Below are 8,829 nucleotides of genomic sequence, written 5' to 3' on the forward strand. Positions count from 1 at the left end.
AGCAACTTAATGCAGTGGGTGAAGGGGAAGGAGAAGTCGAGGATGATACTCAGGATGCAGATCTGGAAAGCAGGGTGGCTGATTGTATCCCTCACAATAACAAAGGCAGGGAGAGAGGCAGGTTTTGGAGGAAAGATGACGAGCTCCATTTTGGATGTACGGGATTCGAGGTGCTTTGAGGTACCCATCTGGAGGGTGCTGGAGTCTTGGAGCCTGGGAGAAGAGATGTCACTTCTCTTAGAGACGTCCCCACCATAGAAGTGGTGGTTGAAGCCACGGGAATCAAGAGGATCAGTGACAGCAGGCAGGCAGCAGAGGATGCAGGTGGACACACCGGCTGAGCCCTGCTGACGTCAGCTCTCTGTTTGCAGCTTCCCTGATCTAATTAGTTTCTTAGGAGAACCACTCCTAATGCCGGGAAAGTGGTCAGTCATCGGGCCACATGCCCACATGTCAGCTGGATCTCATGCGGATTAAAGATGCCAAACTGTCCTCTCATCTAGAGGTGGGGTCCCCCCTTCCCCTCACTTCTTACATCTCGGTGGGCTCCATGACTGCCCGACCAACCCAGTATGTGGAAGGGACCACGTCCAGGCATTGGAAGAGCAGCAGCTTCTGATCTCTGTCTCTCCAAGGATGCACTCTTGGTTTCCATGGAAAGTCTGACTACCCTGCTGGACAGACCTGGGAGAGGCCCCTAGGCAGCAGGACAGAGATCCGGCTGGCCCGGCCTCCCCGCGGTCCCACCAGGGCCACGTGAGTGCAGCTGCCGCACACCCTCCAAAGCAGCCACCAACCAAGGACCCCAGTATGACCCCTATGGCCCCAGGGTAACCCCTATGGCCCCAGGGTAACCCGTATGGCCCCAGCGTGACCCCTATGGCCCCAGCGTGACCCCTATGGCCCCAGCCAGCACCACATGGAGCAGGAGAACCGCTCAGCTGAGCTCCACTATTTTGTGAGAGACAATGAAATGTTTGTTGTCTGAAGTCACTGAGTCATAGGGTTGTTTATTCAGCAGGAGAGAATTGGAACAGTTGTTTGTGCCACCTCCCACCCCAACCCAACTTTGTAAAACACGATGTTTTCGCTTGAGTGTTCTGTTAAGCCCAAGGGACTTATATTCGGGACTGAAACCTGTGTCTTCACTGTTAAGTCGGCGATGATATCCTGCCATGCCTTCTTCTCAGAATTATTTTAGGGCTCAAGTGAGATAGTATATGTGAGTGTACTTCATAAATTATAAAGCACTCTACAAATCTCTACAGAGATAGATGCATTTAAACAGAATTGCAAAGCACTCTACAAATACAGTTTAAATAGAATTTTATTGTAAAATTTTTAAACCGATATTACAATTTTAAAAACAGTGTTAAATATACAATGTTAATTAGTATACCTACAATTTTAAATTACATTAAGATCAATTAGAATTACTCTGACTCTCCATAAATTAATTTGGAAGCTTTTTATCAGTTCTCCTGCTTAGTATTTTGATTCTTTGTAAAAAGATGGAATTAAATTTTCACCTCTCCTTTCACCTTGTGTTGGTCTAAAAAGAGCCTCATGTTCTTGAGCAGATTTATTTTGGTTGAGAACGAAGAGTACAATTGGATCCAAATTAATACAGTAGGTACAGATGTCCTTAGCCGACTAGCTTTCAAACATTTGTCAGGTTACCTCTGTGGTAAACTGAATCACCGGTTAGCATGAGCTGCTCAGCCATCTTCTGGTGATCTGGTACCAGTTTTCTTCAGGGCAATTGAATTAAATTGTGTAGTTTAAACGAACACGAATCTTGTAATTTTTCTATCACAACGCCTTTGAAAAAGTGATGGCTGGAGAGATCAAATTGAATTGTGATCCTTAATAGAATCACGGGGAGGGCCACTTCCCAGCGTTTTGTTTGCCATGTGCTTGTAATGGCCAATTCAAAGTGAAAGCAAGACACAGTCAGATGTGAAGTGGGTTCCCAAAGAGTAGGGTTCCTCAGTCTCTGCAATATTGACTGTTTTGGGTTAATGTTCCTTGTTGTGGGGGGCTGTGCTGTGCATTGTAGGAAATTTAGCATCATCTCTGGTCTCTACCTACTAGATGCCAGTAGCAGCTCCCACCCCGCAACTCAATTGTGACAACCAGAAATGTCTACAGGCACTGCCACCTGCCTGGCGGGGGCCAAGGTTGCCTCCTGCTGAGAACCATTGTCTTAGACGATAGACTGTGCACTAGGGAAACAAACACATTTTGCCCCAGATTCCTCCCCACTTGTCATCCCCACCTCCCTCTCCCACAGCTTTGCTCATCACATACATTTATGTTTAATCAATCCATGTCTAGTGGTCTTTCCAGGAGCAATGGTATCTTCTTTATTTCCTTTAATATCTGACAATGGATCACTCTTTATTTGGCCGACGTGGAGACTGACATCCCCATTTGAAAGTGATTTTTTTGAAAGAAGCCATCCTTTAAGAGGTCATAAAACACTTGGTGTTAGGTTCTTAGAGTGTGTGATGAATATTTTAATAGTTAAAAATAGAGCCATGCAGCAAGGAAATGATTTAATGTTGTAAATAAATCTCGTTGTGGGATTTAATGTACAAAATGGACAGCACTGGCTTTAAAAAATCGTTCCTGAAGTGATGGGATCTCGCCAGTGCCGCACTTTGTATGTTGGACCCACATCTGGAGGCAGTGTTCGCCACCTTTCCTAGACATCAGAGGAAGACACAAAGATCACTTTCTCTTGGAAAGCCCCTATATTTTTCTGAAAACTAGAAGCCCATAAGGTTAACTTTCTGGAAATATTACTGGTACCAGAACCTTGAAGAGCGTAGCATTCATCACGTTCCACTAGATAATGACAGTAAATCCGAGCAGGAAAGGGTGCTGATGCTGTGCCAGGCCCTGGTCGGAGGGCTTTGCATGAGTTAATACGCAACCCTGTGCGCTGACTGAGGAGTTGGCAAACTCTGGCTTGTGGGCCAAATCTGGCCACCGCCTGTTTTTATGCAACCTGTGAGCTAAGAATGTTGTTTATTGTTTTCAAGTGGTTGAAAAATATCAAAAGAAGAACATTTTTTGACACCTGGAAATTATATGAGATTCAGCAAAAGATATCTGATACAGGACTGTTAACCAACATATCCGAAGAACTTAAAGGTCAGCAATCAGGGAAACAAGCAGCCCAATTAAAAACTGGGTCAAAGGCCTTAATGAACACCTCCCCGAAGATAATCTACAGAAGGCAAACAAGCATAGGAAAAGCTGCTCCACATCATATGTCACGAGGGAAATGCAGATTAAAACAACCATGAGATACTGCTGCGTACCTGCCAAAATCAGAGCACTGACAACACCTCATGCTGGGGCCAATGAGGAGCAACAGGACTCATATGCTGGGAAACGCAACACGGCGCAGCCACGTTGAAAGGTAGTTTGGGTGCTTCTTACAAACTAACATAGTCTTACCTTGTGATCCAGCAATTGTGCTTTTTTATATTTACCCAAAGGAGTTGAAAACTTAGGTGTACCCCCAAATCTTCACAAAGATGTTTACAGCTGCTTTATTTTTAATTGCCACAACTTGGAACCAAGATATCCTTCAGTAGGTGAATGGTTACATGAACTGTAGTACCTCCAGACAATGGAATATTACTCAGCACCGAAAGAAGTGAGCTGTCGAGCCGCGAGGAGACAGGAGGAGCCTTGAATGCATATGACTGAGTGACAGAAGCCAATCTGAAAAGGCTGCATGCTGTATGCTTTCACCTAGGTGACACTCTGGAAAAGGCAAAACTGTGAAGACAGTGGAAAGATCAGTGGTTCCCAGGGGATGGGGAGGCGGGATAAACAGACAGAGCACGGAGGAGGTTCAGGGGAGTGAAATACGCTGTGTGACCCCATAATGGTGGCTATTTATCATTACACATTTCTCCAAACCCATAGAAGTGCAGCCCCACAAGTGAAACGGGAGGTAAACTATGGATTCGGCTGATACGATGCGTTCATGTAGGTTCAACCTTCATAACAAATGTACCATCTGGTGAGTGATGTTGGTAATGGGGGAGGCTGTGCATGTCTGGGGGCAGGGCGTACATGGAACATCTATCTTCCTTGCGATTTTGTTATAAACCTAAAACTGCTCTAAAAAATAGTCTTAAAAATTATATGAGATTCAAAGTTCAGTGTCCACAAATAAATAACAGCCATGCCCATTCATTGCATACTTTCTGTGGCTGCTTTCACACCTCAGGGACCTGGCCATCGAAGCCTGAAGTATGTGGTGTCTGGCTCTTACACAGAGCGCTCGCTGGCCCTACGCTGCTAAATGTAACTGATAGGCAAGTACCTTTCCTATGCCACCCCAATGTCACGGGACATGCATCTATCCCTGCTTTGTTGAACCCTTCCCCCCAGGGATCTGCAGGGAATGGGCCAGTGTTCCCTGGGGAGTGTGAAAATGCAGCTTCCTGGTGAAGCTGCCCAAATGCCATGCCTATAATGTCTGGCCTTCCCTTTGCTCTTTTCCTATTATTAATAACTAGCTAATTACAATGGTATCAGAAGTACAGAGAAGCAAGTCTTATTCAAAGTCACCCTCAACATGTGGCAGAACTGGGGTTTGGACTCAGCTAGGTTTGGTGCCTTGACTCCGCTGTGGTGCCGCACAATAGAGGGACGATAAAACTTGCGAGTATAGAACTCGTAGTTACACAAACAAACCAGGAGAAACAACCTCCATAATTCAGCTCTTTTTTTCAATCCTCACCTGAGGATATATTTTCATTGATTTGAGAGACAGAAGAAGGGAGAGAGGGGGAGAGAGAAGGAGAGGGAGAGAGAGAAAGAGAGAAACATCTATGTGAGAGGAAAACAGCTATGTGAGAGAAACAGCAATTGGTGCCTCCTGCACACACCCCAACCCAGAGATCAAACCTGCAACCTAGGTATTTGCCCTGACGGGGAATTGAACCCATGACCCTTTGGTGCACAGGGTAATACTCCAACCAACTGAGCCTCTGGCCAGGGCTCAACTCTTTCCATTATACTTTACAGTCAGCACATACGCCTCTCACTTAGTTCTGTACTGTCCCCGAGCAGCAGTTACTGAATGAAGAGAAATTTCCACTTCTTTGGCTTTCTCTATATGCCCTTCATAATTTCTAAGGATGAGTATTTATAATTCTCCTTTTATGCAATAAGACTTTTGCCACATGGGAAGCCATCTGAGGCTCTGTGTCCTGTGGGCTGGGAATAAAGGCTGGTACCTGCCTTCCTGCTGCACAGGACCTGGTGTCCAGCACAGAGGCAAGTTCTGGGGCTGCTGACACTGGAATTTTAATGGCTGTGTAGAAGTTGGGGCCTCTAACAACCCCCAAGCAATCTCATCCAACAGGCTGGCCCAGATCGGCCTCGCCTCATTCAATTTCCCTTTCAGAGGACGAGCGGCACCAGCTGCCAGGCTCCAGCGTCGGTCCCAGGGAATCATCGTGCTTCTAATCGGAGTTTGGGCCATGATGACATCCCTCTGTCTGTCCATCAGGATCAGTTCCTTCCTGTGTTGTGTTGTTAAAAGGCCCTGGACATTAACTGGTTTCCAATGAGATTTGGCTCCCAGGGAACTGGCTCACAGGTTTTAGTTTATTCCTTTTGGAATTTAGAGGGGAGTTCATTCCTGCAGCAGAAGGCTACATAATAATTCTCTTACTTTTTAAAAAATATATATTTTTATTCATTTCAGAGAGGAAGGGAGAGGGAGAGAGAGATAGGAACATCAATGATGAGAGAGAATCATTGATTGGATGCCTCTTGCACACCCCCTAATGGGGATCAAGCCTGAAACTATGCCCTGGCTGGGAATCGAACTGTGACCTCCTGGTTTATGGGTTGATGCTCACCACTGAGACACACTAGTTGGTCTCGCTTTCTTTTTTTAAGCAGCCACATGAAAAACTTAAGCATATGGAATGCTCTAGACCTTGATTGGAGTAATGGTCTGTGAGTGTATACCTTTGTCAAAGCTCATCCAACTGTATGCTTGAGATCTGAGCATTAGAGGAAAATGCATGAAAACTAGGTTTAAAAAAAGTCAGAATAGTTACTTATGGCACCTGTCTGAGGCTGGTTAAATCCAGAATTACTCTTTAGTAATCACTTCTGATCCTTTAGATTTCTTGAATCCCAGATCAAGGTACCACCTTGTGGGAGGCTTAGACTTATTTCCTCTACTTTGTATTCTGCATTTATTTGAAAGCAGGCATTCTAAGGCCACATAAGGATAACAGATACTTATCCCTGTGAATAGTCAGTGTCAGAAAGGGAAGCTTCATCTTTGGGTCTCTGTATTATGCCACACTGAATTTATAATTAAACTAGAGGCCTGGTGCATGAAATTCGTGCACTGACAGGGAGGTGACCCTCAGCCTGCCTGTGCCTCTCACAGTCTGGTAGCCCCACGATTGATTGCCCCAAAGAGGTAGGCCTCACCCACCCAGCCAGGACTCCGCGATGCATTGCCCCAGCAGAGGGAGGTCCAGGCTACCTGCCACAGCACCACTGGTTGGTGGCCTGAACCTCCCTCTTTGGGGCGATCTTGGAGCCCCCCAATTGATTGCCCCGCTTGCTGGTGGCCTGGGCCTTCCTCTGCAGGGCGATCATGGGGCGATGGCTGGGCCCGTGACCAATTGCATCGCGCCCTTCTTGACTGGCCTGGCGCCAGGGAGTGTCATAGCGTGATCATCTGGACAGTTGTTCTGCTGTTCGGTCATTCAGTCGATTTGCACATTATGCTTTTATTATTATAGATAAAGATAGAAAAATCTACCTGGGATAAGGGCAGTGAATTTATTTAGGGCCTATTTCCTCCAGCTTGTGGGGAGAGTAAGTGTAAAGATAAGAACTATGACTTTAAAATAAAAAGTTTTTGATTCAATCATGCATCATGTCTCCAATACAGATTTCTAGCCTTGGATATAAATATTTCAGGATCAGATGCTTTCATCTCTCTCTGCCTTGCAAGAAGAGAAGATTGGAAACAATTTTCCTTAAGTAAAGTAGCTTTAATCATTGTTTCTCAATCAGCTGAGCTGTGTTGGGAAAAAAAGATGTAAGAATCCTATAATCCCTGGTTTAGTGGTAATGAAATTGTCCAGGCTGAGAAAGGAACAGATGGATTTTGATTAATTTCTACTAAGACCAGCAAGTATCAACCTCAATATTCTTTATAAACTTGTCAGGGTAAATGTTATAAAGTCATAAGAGGATGGAGACAAAAAGATATAAAATAAACACGAGTTTATAACTGGGTTGTGAATAGTTAAAGGGGGATACACTTAAAAACACAACACATCAAAATTTGGATTCATTGAATCAGGACAATCTTTTTAGATTTAATCCCTTAAAGAATAAAATAATTTTTTTGTATTTTTTCCCCCAAGAGAGGACCCGTTGCCCTAGGTATCCAGTGAAGTGGGCATCACACCTGATGGGGGGCAGCAGTAAGAGGAATGCAAAGAAGATTCAGAGAGCTGGGATGCTGAACCTCAGGTTCAACATGTATGATTTCAGGGTGATAATTGAAAACAAAGATGAACTTTACCAAGACGTAATTTGGAATGAACTCAGACAACCCAGTTGCCACAGTTCATCAGTTTTATGGCTGATATTTAGGGCACTGAGGGGCAAGTTCTCAGCTTCCCCTGTCCTCTGCGGGACTCCTTCCTCCTCCCATCTGTCAAAGGCCCAGCTGTCTAGGGGGCGCAGAGAGATCCAGAGGCGTAGAGATTTAAATTTGGCATTAACCTGAAATTAGAACTGAAGATTAAAGAAAGGCCAAAAATAAAATATCCGAGTGACATTGGTCTCACACTTGCTAGGGTATGAAGTATTTACCTCCAACCGAAAACCAATAACTGCTTGTTTTAGGGTTAAGAATACTTCTGTCTGGTGGTGCCTTCTTCCCAGCATAATTTACGGTGCCTATTTCATTCCGCCCGGTCAGGAGATGGTCGTGAGGAAAGATAATAAGAAGCTGGAGAAATTCCTTGGCAAGTGGAATGAGGGAAACTGAGACAAAATAGTTAATAGCCTGCTAATAAATTGCAACATCTTTTTGTTGTTGTGGTTAGTCCTCACCTGAGGATATTTTTCCATTGATTTTTTTAGAGAGAGTGGAAGGGAGGGGGAGAGACAGAGAAAAACATCGACATGAGAGAGACATATCAATTGGTTGCCTCCTGCACACGCCCCAGCCAGGGCTGGGGATCAAGCCTGCAACCGAAGTACGTGCCCTTGACCGGAACTGAACCCGGGACCCTTCAGTCCTCAGGCCGAGGCTCTGTCCACTGAGCAAACCTGGCTAGGGCTACCCTCATTTTGATGCATTAGCATATTAACGAACACACCTGGAAAGCTGCTGAATATTCTGTTGAGACCCTTCCCTGAAACCTCCTGTAAAATTCCTGCCTTAAGAAAACAGGTAAGAATGTAAGACAAAAGATGCCCCAGTGGGTGCTCTTTCTTGAGCACCAGAGACCCCTCCTTTCCTCAGGCATGTAGTTTTGCTTTCTTTCTCCTAAGCTCTAAGGGTCCCCATGAGACTTGCAACCAGGGGAGCAGCGGGCAGTGGCCGCTCATCCCAGGTTAACCCTCTGAACCTGTCTTCAAGGGCCCTCCTTTATCTGCTGTAACTTGTTTCTTGAGTCCAGGCAGCCCAGCGTGGCTCACTTCCTCAGGCTTATTTGTACCAGTAGCACAGAAGGACACCAGTTCTATGTAGACAGCAGCCCAGGGATCCATGTGATCCTTCCTCGCATCAGCAGACAGCGGTCT

The sequence above is a fragment of the Myotis myotis genome, unplaced genomic scaffold, assembly GCF_014108235.1.
Source record: "Myotis myotis isolate mMyoMyo1 unplaced genomic scaffold, mMyoMyo1.p scaffold_m19_p_13, whole genome shotgun sequence".
NCBI lineage: Eukaryota > Metazoa > Chordata > Mammalia > Chiroptera > Vespertilionidae > Myotis > Myotis myotis.